The sequence below is a fragment of the Tupaia chinensis genome, unplaced genomic scaffold, assembly GCF_000334495.1.
Source record: "Tupaia chinensis unplaced genomic scaffold, TupChi_1.0 Scaffold000388_1, whole genome shotgun sequence".
NCBI lineage: Eukaryota > Metazoa > Chordata > Mammalia > Scandentia > Tupaiidae > Tupaia > Tupaia belangeri.
This window is the reverse complement of record NW_006159890.1, coordinates 1,240,230-1,253,383: the sequence shown is the minus strand read 5'-3', so window position 1 is coordinate 1,253,383 and position 13,154 is coordinate 1,240,230. Positions and strand designations below refer to the sequence as shown.

The window sequence follows — 13,154 nt, the reverse complement described above, 5'->3', positions numbered from 1 at the left end:
GTGGTCATCAAAACAGCATGGTATTGGCATAAAAACAGACATGTGGACCAATGGAAGAGAATAGAGACCCCAGAAATAACTCCCAAAGCTTATAGCCAACTGATCTTTGACAAAGGATATCAGTCAATCCATTGGGAAAAGGAAAACCTCTTTAGTAAATGGTGCTGGAAAAACTGGGTATCCACCTGCAGAAAGATGAAACTGAACCCCCATCTTTCACCATTAACAACAGTCAACTCAAAATGGATCAAAGATCTGAACCTAAGACCTCAGACAATAAAACTACTTGTGGAAAATGCTGGGGAAACTCTGGGAGACATTGGAGTAGGCAAAGACTTCTTAAATAAGACTCCCAAAGCACAGGCAATAATCCCTAAAATAGACAAGTGGGACTATATTAGACTAAGAAGTTTCTGCACAGCAAAGGACACAGTAACAAGTGTGAACCGACAACCCTCAGAATGGGAAAATATTTTTGTTAAATATGCCTCAGACAAGGGACTGATAACGAGAATACATAGGGAACTCAAGTGCCTTATGCGAAAAAAAATGATTAACCCGATTAAAAGATGGGAAAGTGAGCTGAACAAAAGTCTCTCTAAGGAAGACATACGAACAGCCAAAAAGCATATGAGGAAATGCTCAACATCCCTCATCATAAGGGAGATGCAGATAAAAACCACAATGAGATACCACCTAACCCCTGTCAGAATGGCAAAGATTAAGAATATAAAAAGTGATAAGTGTTGGCGGGGATGTGGTGAAAAGGGAACCCTCCTACACTGTTGGTGGGAATGTAAACTAGTTCAACCACTGTGGAGAACAATATGGAGGTTCCTCAAAGATCTACAAATAGAACTACCATTTGATCCAGCAATCCCACTTCTGGGTATTTACCCAAAAGACAGGAGAACGCTCAGTCAGAAAAGTGCTTGCACATCCATGTTTATTGCAGCATTATTCACAATTGCCAAGACATGGAACCAACCTAAATGTCCACAAACTGATGAATGGATTGGAAAAGTGTGGTATATATACTCTATGGAATACTACTCAGTCATAAAAAATAACAAGACCCTGGAATTTGATAGAAAATGGTCAGATATGGAGGATCTATTGCTGAGTGAAGTAAGCCAGGCTATGAAAGAAAGATATTGTATGTATCCACTCAATATATACCGACTATCCGCACTCTATAATAGAGAGCAAAAATTCGGAGGACATAAACACAGTGAAGGTACTTAATGAGAATAGGACAGTGTGGAATGGGGTAAGTGAAGAGAAGAGGATAGAGAAAGATAGCAAGTGAACAATAGAGAGACAGGACGTTAGTGAACAATAGAGAGGCAGGACGTTAGTGAGAAACAGATAGGGTTTATTAACTGTTGATGATGACATGTATAGTATTCTCAACTGGATTGGTCTGAGAAGTATTTCATGATGGGCAAAGTATTTTTACAAGCAAAATGAGAAATAGCAATTGACTGTTTTAAAAAATAATTAGAATAATAAAAATAATGATTGGGGAAAACATAGAAAAGATATTGAATGTTGAAGTGGGGAGATTAATGTCTCTGTACTGACGGACATGCATGGCATTCCCTTTTGAAAAAACAATGGAATACACTGTAAAGTTATATGTATTCCAATGTAATATAAAGAAGATTATGATGATGATAATAAAAAAATAAAAAATAAAAAAAAAAAAAAAAAAAGATAATTCCAAGGTGCAACTGGTGTTGAGAATTGTTACATTCCTGACATGATTCTTTCAATTCATGAAATCAGATTTTTGGAAAGTCCTGAATTTAATCAGACTAATATACATATAAACTTATGATATCAATATGTATTTATTTTTGTCCAATTCCCATACAGTTCCACCCTTCTTTTTCTTTTCTTTTTTTTTTTTTTTTGGGGTTTTTTTTTTTTTTTTTTTTTTTTTTGGCACCTTTTGTGGCCAAAACATATTTTTTTTTTTTTTTTCTATTGGGCACATGTGCTGGCCAGAAAGACAGAGAGAGACAGAGAAACAGAAAGAGAGAATTCACTCCCCAGGGGGAATGGACATGCCACAATCCCTTCTCCTCCATTCTCCTCTTGGGATCTTGGGCACGCACACACATGCTCCCGGCATGAGTTTAAGCTACCGAGTCCGGGATCCAACCGTGGTCGACTACATTAAAGTCCAGTGACATAGCCATTATGCCAACTGCTGATACCTCCACCCTTCTTTTTTGTTTTTCAAATATATCATCTCCCCAAAATGGGGCCACTCAAGTCTTATTAAACAAGGCAAAACAATAAAAGCACATGTTCCAGAATGAATTCTAAATTCTTCAGCAATTTCTTAAGAGTTTTCTAGTAGGATAGAAAAACCTTTCACTATTGTTGCTCTGAGCTCAAATTTTGACCAAGGCAGAAAAGTGGTTAAAGAAAACAAGGCTGGTTGATCCTAGGACATAACTCTTCATGCTAGTTTTCTAGCTTTCTTTTTACCTTTGACATGGACAAGAAACTCAATATAAAGATCAGTCGATTCAGAATACTTAGAAAAAGAGAGCGAGAACAATAAAGAGAAGGTGCAGGGTAAAGTTAGTCAGTATACATTATTTCTTTTCAATTTATATTTTCTTGTCATTCATTAGTTGCTTAAACTTTTCATTTGTCATTTGTAATGATTCTTTCAGATGGAAAATTTTTTATTGATTTAGTTTTTTAGAACTCTGCATGTTGTTCAAAACAGATTCCATTGTTTCTTGAGTTGAGGAAGATCTTTTCTTTCTCAATATTCCTGGAGATAAATAACTTTGTTTAGACTAAAACTTCCCCATTCCACTGTAATTCTAAATTATCTTTGTTTGAAAGTTCACCCATTACTCTAGAAAAGCACAGATTCTGGATTCATAAAATGTACACATAAATTTGCTAAAGTTTCAAATGGAGGGATTCTAGACTCCTTGGATTCAGATAAACCCATAATTCTTTGTCCTCCTGAAATCTTACCTGAGGTCTTCTATTAGACCCAGTCCCATTTATACAGACCAAAACAGACTCAAAGAGAGTTCATGTTGCAGGCTTTGGAGCTCCCATTCAAGAGGCGCCTACTAGCAAAAAGAAGATGTCTGCCTTTGGATCTTTCTTTCTCTTTCCACACACCTACTATTTTCTGTGCCTCTGTTGGTCATGTTGTGAAACTAGGCTGAGGATAGTCCAACACCTTTAGACTTTCCAACCACTGGAATTATAAATTGAATAAATCTCCATTATTTGAAAGTCACCCAAACTCAGGTATTTCTGTTAACAACACAATAGTGACCTAAGACAACCTTTAAAAATTCCACCATTCAACACTTTTGAATTGAAGATTATTCCCAACACATGAATTTTAAGAACACATTCATACCAAACTACTTCCTTCCCCTACAATTCATTCTTGCTGTTTTCCACAGGCTAAATCTCATGAAGAGCCGCAGGCTGAAGAAGTTCATTAATGTAATCTACATAGATCAAATTTCCAGGAGACCAAGCAGGATAGGGAAGGATAGAGGGTAGATCTGGGAGGATAAAGAAATGATATTCAGTGCCCACTGTAATGGATTAGGCTGACTGCAGTTCAAGTCCTGGACCAGTACTTTGAAAATTATGGAAGGTGTATGTGCATATGTCCTCAAAATCTTAGGAAGAAAATGGAGGAGAAAGGATTGCCACATGACTATCCTCCCGGGGAGTAGAGGGGAGGGGCGTTATTTCTTACTTGCCCTTTTATTATCTCTCTCTCTCTCTGTCTCTACAGTGAGTGCTTGCATGCTATGGCAAAAACAAAAAACAAAAAACAAAAAACAACAAAAATAAAACCTTAGTACATTAATTTATCAGGAAGTATATCAAAGATAAGTGACCTTTGAGTTAAAGGCTTTTCATTCTACACAAGGTAATAATACATATTTCACACAAGCTCATTTTATTTTGCCCAGTTGATTTAGTACTGTCTCCCACTGAAAAGAATATTTACAAATATTTCATCTTACCTGGAACTTGCTAAATTCATAACAGACTCTTACTGAAGCCAGGGATGAATAGCATTTTGGTTTTGAGGAAAGAACAATGAATAGGTATAAATCAAAACTTTGGTAAAAGTCTTGACTCTGTATTAAATATCTTCATGACTTTAGGTAAATGACTCATAATTATAACTTCTTATATGTATAAATTCAGAAAACCAAAAATAACTTGGTATGCCGTAAGCCAAAATCATTAAAATATATTATTCTGTATTCAATGAAGTCATCCACTAGAATATTGTTCCTAATGTGAATACGATGATTTACGAAAGGTTAATTCCCAAAATGTAGATGTAATAAAGTATACTCCCATACACAAAGATTAACAATATTAGGGTTGAGAAATATTGATTTTTTTTCAAATTAATTACAAAATTGGTACAGAGTCAGAATAGGGTAAACATGTTTACAATTTTTTTTTCCTTTTAAGAGATTTTTGCCTTAGGACATGTGCACATGCAGGGAGGGGACTTAGTGAGAAATCATCCCCAAGGGTCATGGCCTCACCACAGTCCCTTCTTTACTATCCTCCTAGAATCTTGGGCACACATGCACAGTGCTCTGAGTTATTTTAGAGCCACTGGGTCTGGGACTAAAACCACTGCCAGCCATGTGGGAGTCCAACAACACAGTAGCTACACCATTTGCTGGTCCCAACATGTTAACAAGTTAAAATTACCAATATATTTCCATTTTCAAGAGACCTGTAATATGAGAGTTACTATATGCCATTTGCACATGTCCAAAAACACATACGGTATTTCATTTTAATTTTTTTCTGTGATATATTTGGTAGTTAGATATTTCAGTTATTTACTACATGTTATATTCCAACTAATATCTTGCAAACTTTGTCTGAAATATAACTTTTTTCCTTAAGCTTTTTCATCTTGTATTATTATTCATTTTTATTTCCCCAAATACTTGACATCTGTAGTGCTATAACTGTAATTTAAAAGGAATTCGTTTATGACAATAATAATAATAAATTCTTGTATTTGAAGAGGATTTTATAACTTTAAAAGCATTTCCATTTCAAATAAATGTTTTATTCTCATATCTTTATAATGAAATATTTTTATGTGCTGTAATTTTTCTTCTTCCACAAGTAATTCTAATAATCCCAGGCATCTCCAATGTTCATTGCTTGCAATTCAGTTTTTCATTTTTAAAATTTATTTTTTTCTACAGCTAGTTTTTTAAACTTTTAAAACTATATAGAGATTCTTTGACATTTCTACTTTTTCAGGCAAACACTAGATATTTTTAAAATTGTGCTTTTTTTTCTTCCTTTACTTTTGATCATAAATTATTTTAAGCTAAAGATTACGTAATATCATTCCTCATATTTTTTAAAAAATGACTTGACATATATCTTATTTCAAGTCACAGAAATTCTGTTACTAATACCGCCTCATTCTTTGACCTGAGACCTTAGTAGTTTTTTAAAAGAAATTTGATATTTTAGTTTTATTATTTGTGTTTCTTCTATTTTACTTTAAGATGATTTCAATATTTTCCTTGTCTGGTCAACCAATTACAAGTTTTAAGTATACATTTTAATGATATTTATTTGGAAAATACTTTTTTGTAGTTTTTATTATATCTTGAGTATTTATTTTTGCAATGTCATTTTTATTGTTATATGTTTCTCAGAGTTGATACACTTGATTTTTTAAAAAACTTATCACTACAGCAGAAGCTTAATTTCTTACTCGTATTTTATTATAAGCAAATGAGAGAATTTCTTTTTACTTTTAATTTTTTAAGAGAGAGATTTCTGCTCTAGGAAGCATGTACTCACCAGAGAGACAGAGAGAGATAGAAAGACAGAAAGTGAGAAATCTCTTGGGGGGATGACTACGCTGCAATCCCTTTACCTCCATTCTAATCTCAGGATTTTGGGCACGTGCACACATGCGCCCAGTGTGAGTTTCAACCCACTGTGTCCAGGATTCAACTGTGGTCTGCCACGTGGGAGTCTAACGATGTAACTATTACACCATCTGCTGGTTCCAATAATTGCTATTTTTAAACATCTTAAAAGTTCTTTCATGCATGCTCTTTTCTCATATGAATCAATTTTCTCTAAAATCTTCATCTGAATTGCTATAGAAATTGGGTAGATAAAAGACCAAATTATGTACAATATGTTAAGATTGCTTGATTATGGGTCTAGTCATTAATACCAACATTTGTTATGTTTTCTTATTTTTCATGTTTTTTCTTTGTGTTTTCCCATTCTTTTCTTTGCTAACATTACTGTCCTTCAAAAAGTCTCCTAAGTCGCTTCCCTTCTCACCCCATCTAGATACAGCCTTGCCCAATACCAGGCTGCCTGAGGCTGCAGGGCCTAACAGCCCGGACCCCTGGCTCATCCTCTCCCCCACTCACCTTTGAAATCTCAGAATTTTGGCTTTTTGGATAGCACACAGCATGTCTTTGCACCTGAGGTGAAGCTCAGCAGCTTGGATGTTCGTCTAGTGTCTGTAGGTGACAAATTACATAAGATTATTTAGGAGGAGAATTTGCTCAGGATTGTTTTTTTAAATGTGTATATATTGAATATGAGACTTCAACTCAAGCTATCTAGTTGGTATACCTTATCATTGCATGAGCTATAGCTACTTACATAATGGATTATATAACCCAAATGTTTATTTATTCTAATATTTTTGGAATAATATGCAATAGTTATTAAACTCAACAGTCAGGACTAAAGTTTCATGCCTTCATGCCATATACTTTTTTTTTTTTTTTTTTTGAGAGGTTTTAGCTACAGGGTGCATGCGCTCACCAGAAATTCAGAGAGAGACAGACAGATAGAAAGCGAGAAATCACCCCCCAGGGGGGATGGCCACACCGCAATCCCTTCTCCTCCATTCTCCTCTCGGGATCTTGGGCACGCACGCACACATGCCCAGCGTGAGTTTAAGCCATCGGGTCCAGGACTCGAACCGCGGTCGACTATGTGGGAGTCTAGCGACATAGCCATTATGCTAACTGCTGGTCCCATGCCATATACATTTTTATATATGGTACTCTGTAAACTTGACAGTTATATAGAGCTGATAAACAGTAAGGATTCCTGTTTGTATTGTCCCCTTTGTTGTTTATTTTAAATAAATTATCTAAAATGTCTAAAAATAAGTTGAAATAAAAAATAGTCTTGAGACCAGCCAGTGCCATGGAGATTAAGACCGCTGTATCACAAATGGCTGACTGAATGGTTTGAGTCTCAGCTGTGGCAACTTGAAAATCACACCAGACACATGTGCATGTCTGTCCAAAATACTGACGGGAGAATGGAGGAGAAGGGATTGCAGCATGGTCATCCCTCCTGGGGAGGTGATTTCTTACTTTCACTCTTGCTCTTTCTGACTCTCTGGCATGTAAATGTGCCTTATAGCAAACTAAAAGTAATAATAAGTAATTAGATCCACAAGAGAAGTGAGGTTGTAGGACAAACTACTGCCTCACAAATTGGAGAGATAGCTGATGAGATACAGAGAATCACAACTTACCAGCAGAAACCAACACAGGAATGAGTGCCTAGACAGAAAAAGCCAAGCTATAATTAGTGAATTCTGGAGACTCAATATGAATAAATCCAAGAATCAAAAGCCTCAGACAAAGTCATGCAGGATCCCCACATACTTGTGAGCTATAGCAAAGATCTCTCAAAAAATGAAAAAAAAAATTTAATAAAAGATAATGTCCACTTGTGCTCCCCAACGAAAGTGAAGGAGAAACCACTCTAAAACAGAATTAAATATTCTGTTATTTTCTTATAATTTTTATGTATTATTAGTATTATTTTCATGTTTGCTATAGGGCACATGCACTCCTCAGAGAGAGAAAGAAAGAGGGGAATTGGGAAAGCAAACTGCCAGGTTTGGGACTCAAACCCTGCTCAACCATGTGAGAGTTCATTACCTTAACCACTACACCACAAACTGGCCCCATTCTGTTCCTAACAAATTTGGTCTTGAGCAGATCTATAAACCACACTGTTAAAAGAATGAAACAAATCACAAACTGGAAGAATATATTTACAAAAGGCATATCTAAAAAAGAACAACTACAAGAAAGGCAAAAATAATACAAGATACATTTAAAGTCAATGTAACAAATCAAACAACCTTATTAAAATATGGGACAATGACTTTAAAAAACACGTCCCAAAGAAGATATATAGATGGCAGTTAAACTTGTAAAAAGATGCTCCATGCATGGGACCAGCAGTTTGTGTAATGGCTATGTCGCTGGACTCCCATGTAGTCGACCACGGTTTGAATCCTGCACCTGGTTAGCTTTAACTCACACCGGGTGCATGTGCGTGCGTGCCCAAGATCCTCAGAGGAGAACGGAGGAGAAGGGATTGAGACTTGGCCATCCCCCCTGGGGTGATTTCTCGCTTTCTGTCTCTCTGTCTCTCTCTTTCTGGCAAGCGCACACGCCCTATAGCAAAATCCTCTCCCCCCGCCCCCCCAAAAAACAAACAAACAAACAAACAAAAAACAAGAAAAAAGATGCTCCAAGTCATGTGACTTGTGACTTCAGGGAAATATAAGGTAAAGCAACAATGAGGTAGCATTACACACTTACCGGAATTATATAGAATGAATAAAATCCATAACACTGGCGACACCAAATGTTGGCAATTATGTAGAGCAACAGGAACTCATACTCATTGTTGAAAATGGCCTATGGGAGTTTCTTTAAAAACTAAGCAAACTTGGGACCAGTAGGTGGCCTGGTGGTTATAGCGCTAGACTGTCACATGGTTGACTGCACTTTGAGTCCCAGGCCTGGAGACTTGCTTTCTCACTTCTTCTCTCTCTACTCTTTAGTGGGTGTACATGCTCTGTAGCAAGTTGAAAGATAATAATAATAATAAATAATATTAAGTGGATAATTCTCTCTCTCTCTCTCTATATATATATATATATGTGTGTATATATATATATATATACATATATATATACATACATATATAAATACACACATATATATATTTGACCCATGTCTGACTCTTTATTTATACTTACTTGGGCATAGAATTAACCATAATGCCCTTCAATATTTGAATGGAGAAATAAACTCTGGTATATACAGACAATAGAATATTATTTTAGCACTAAAAAGAAATGAACTATTATTTCGATCAGAGTTCCAAGTAAAGACATAAAGAAAATTTAGAATAATATTAGTATGTAAAAGTAACCAGTATGAAAGGTTACATAAACACTCTATGATTTTAACTGTTTAGCATTCTGAAGAAGCCAAAGCTATGAAGACAGTAAAGAAAAATAATAATTCTAGGGTTAGGAGAGAGAGATGAAAACAGCACAGAGGATTTTTAGGATAGCGAAACTATTCTGCGTGATTTTATGATGATGGATCACATCATTATACAATTTCCAAACTGACAGAATGTAAAACACCAAGAGTGAACTTAAATGTAAACTGCAGATGCTGCGTCATTATAGTGTTCATCAATGTAACAAATGGTGGGGATCCTGACAACAAGGAAATTTCCCACATGTTGGGGCAGGCAGCTTATGGAAATCTCTATACTTTCTGCTTCATTTTGTTAAGATCCTAAAGTTTATCTAACAAATAAAGTCTGTTAAATAAAAAAAAGTAAAAAGCAAAAATCAAAGCAGTATTATGAGGAAGTAAAATTCCTATCATGGGGCCACTTTACATGGTAATTTCAGGGAGGATTTTTCTTTTTACTACAAGTATATTCTATCTTTATGTCAAGGTAATTATTTTTTAAAAATAATTATAGCTAGTAGAATGCCAACATTTCTTCAAAAATACCCCTGATAATATTCTTAGTAAGACGAGTACTATAAGTACTATATTGTAATAGCTTTGTGAAGAATTTCTTTTCTTTTTAATGTTGTGTGTATATAGAAGGATGAATAAAGCTACTTTTGAGCAGATTTTCTTTACTATGAAGAGAATCATTTGACTGCTCCTCTTAATTAGGCAAAAGTGAAATGAGAGAATGCCCTATTAGGCTATTCAGTGACTGAAACTAAGTCTTTTATAATTTCATTAAGGCTGTCATTCCTATGACCCTTGGAAGACAGAGAAAATGGGTCAATTTGAATAAAGAAAGCAATAGCCTTCTGAGAGAGAATGGGCTGATAAGACAACTCTTGCTTTATAAGAATTAAAGTTAGAAAAAAGCTTTCAGAATAGACCAGTTAGTACTATGAAAGAACAGAAAAGACTCTAAAGTAGAAATCATCCCAGAAAGATATATTCTGACCTAGCAATTTGGACAGGGCAGGTATATCCACTAGTTGATTAGGGAGGATTTTAGTTTACGTGTCTGATAGCTTGTGCCACTCAGGACACAGATATGGTGATGTTATTATTACTATAAGAGGACCAAATTAAGGGCTGGCTGGTGGCACGTTGATTAAGGACACTGGACTCCCACATGGCCAACTGCAATTTTTTTTTTTTTAAGCACGAACGCAGTCCCCCACTACCACAAATTATGCAGTCGAGTTTCCCACATTTGGGGAAATCACAGGGGTCAGCACATCCGAGAGTGCAATGGATAAACCTTGCCCTGGGGAAACCACCTTCGTGATCATGGTATCTCCCCTGCCAGGTAAGTATGCCAACTGCAATTTGAGACCCGGACCTAGAGTCTTACTTTCTTACTTTCTCTCCCTCTTTCACTCTCACTCTGTCCCTCTCTGATAAAATTAAAAATAAATAACGTTAAATAAAACAATATTTAAAAAAGTAGATCAAATTAAATGGAATGTACAAAACAATATAATGAATTTATTAACTAAGATATGATAGATGAGAATCCAACGTGACTTGAAATAAGGGCAATGCTAGTTGGCAGGTGAGTTTGTTTGCCTTTATCACTTAAGATCCAGACTGTCAAAGGCTCTGTACAATACACGCTCTAAAGATTTCCTTGTTAGGAAATAAAGAAAATGGAAAATTATGCATCTCTTGCAAACTTCCATTCAGAATTAGCAAACATCATATATATGCATATTTCTCACCTCTCATCAGCTGAAGAAAAGTCACATGATCTTGCCTATATTTACATATACAGGGAATTCACTTTCATTATCTTGTCTTAGAGTAGGAGAAAAGCCAGATAAATGGGCAAGCAAAACCACTGACTTCCTCAGCATTATATAAATAGACAGTTTGTAGATACTACTTTAAATTATGCCTACCTTAAATACATAATTTGGCATAAAACATTAATACATGATTTCATAGAACTGAAAGAGTGATCCTTTTTTTTTAATGTATTTATTTTTAGTGTTTGCTATGAGATGTGTATACTCACCCGAGAAAGACAAAAAGGGAGAAAGAAGGGGAAAGTGAGAAATCACTCCTGGTATTGGGTGGGGAGGGTGATGGGCACACCACACATCCTCCTCCTCTTGAGATTTTGGGCACCCACACATTTGCACCCAGCATGATTTTCAAGCTGGGCCAAGACTAGCATGATGTTGCTGGCCATGTGGGATCCAAAACTTTAACTTTCATGCCACTTGCTAGCTGGGCACTAAATTTTATTTGCTATACACTTAATTTCGTAGCACATAAAATAAAATTATACCAAGATATCATTTTTTTTTAAGTTTTAAAGAAATAAGCAAATAAAATGGTTTAAAGCAACGAGTAAATGCATGAAGTTGTTTTGGAAAAAGCAGTGATTGACACTGGAAAATTATTTTTTTATTAAGTGACTAAATTGTTGATAGTTCAAATATAGATGCATAGATTGATAATAAAATATATGCAGGAGAGACCAGCAGTTAGTGTAATGGCTATGTCGCTGGACTCCCACGTAGTCAACCACAGTTCATGTACTGGATCTGGTGGCTTAAACTCATGCCGGGCGCGTGTGCGTGCGTGCCCAAGATCCCGAGAGGAGAATGGAGGAGAAGGGATTGCGGTGTGGCCATCCCCACTACGGGGTGATTTCTCACTTTCACTTTCTATCTCTCTGTCTCTCTCTGTCTGTCTGGTGAGCGCACGCACCCTATAGCAAAAACCTCTCCAAAGAAAAGAAAAAATATATATACACAGGAGTATAATTAGGTAGAAAATCAATATTGGAATCTTTTGGGGTTTTTTTTGTAATTAATGAAATAAATAATTCTTTTTTTTTCAGTTAGTTTCTTTTAGGTTATTCCCTACATATATTTCTTTTTATTATTATATTATTGCCCAAGATCCCGAGAGGAGAATGGAGGAGAAGGGATTGCGGTGTGGCCATCCCCACTACGGGGTGATTTCTCACTTTCACTTTCTATCTCTCGCTTTATATAAATATTTTATTATATAAGGAATTTATATATAATATATAAAATATTTATGTAATAAATATTTATATTATTGACTTACTTATTTTAGTTATTTTTAGATGATGTTTTTAGTTGATCTGTCAGCCATTCCACTAAGGCTATAACTTTTTTTTTTCCTCATATATATTTTTTAATTTCTTATTTTTAATTTTTTATTATCATCATAATCTTATTTACATGACATTGAATTACATATAACTTTACCATGTATTACATTGCTTTTTCAGAAGGGAATGCCATGCATGTCAGTCAATACAGAGACATTAATGTCCCTGCTTCAACATTCAATATCTTTTCTATGTTTTCCCGAATCATTATTATTATTATTCTAATTATTTCTTAAAACAGTCAATCGCTATTTCTCATTTTGCTTGTAAAAAGACATTGCCCATCATGAAATACTTCTCAGACCAATCCAGTTGAGAATACTATACATGTCATCATCAACAGGTAAAAAGTCATATCTGTTTCTCACTAACATCCTGCCTCTCTATTGTTCTCTTGCTATCTTTTTCTGTCCTCTTCTCTTCACTCCCCCATTCCACACTGTCCTATTCTCATTAAGTACCTTCACTGCTTTTATGTCCTCCATTTTTTTGCTCTCTACCATAGAGTGTGGATAGTTGGTATATATTGAGTGGATACATACAATATCTTTCTTTCATAGCCTGGCTTACTTCACTCAGCATTAGATCCTCCATATCTGACCACTTTCTAT

General features: G+C 35.4%; 1 non-coding gene across 1 annotated transcript; it reads right to left on the bottom strand.

The window, feature by feature from the left end:
- Positions 1-10,549: 10,549 nt before the first annotated feature.
- Positions 10,550-10,709, bottom strand: LOC114008790 (U1 spliceosomal RNA). The gene has a single exon (XR_003550294.1). It is a non-coding gene; the product is annotated as a U1 spliceosomal RNA (small nuclear RNA).
- Positions 10,710-13,154: the final 2,445 nt, after the last annotated feature.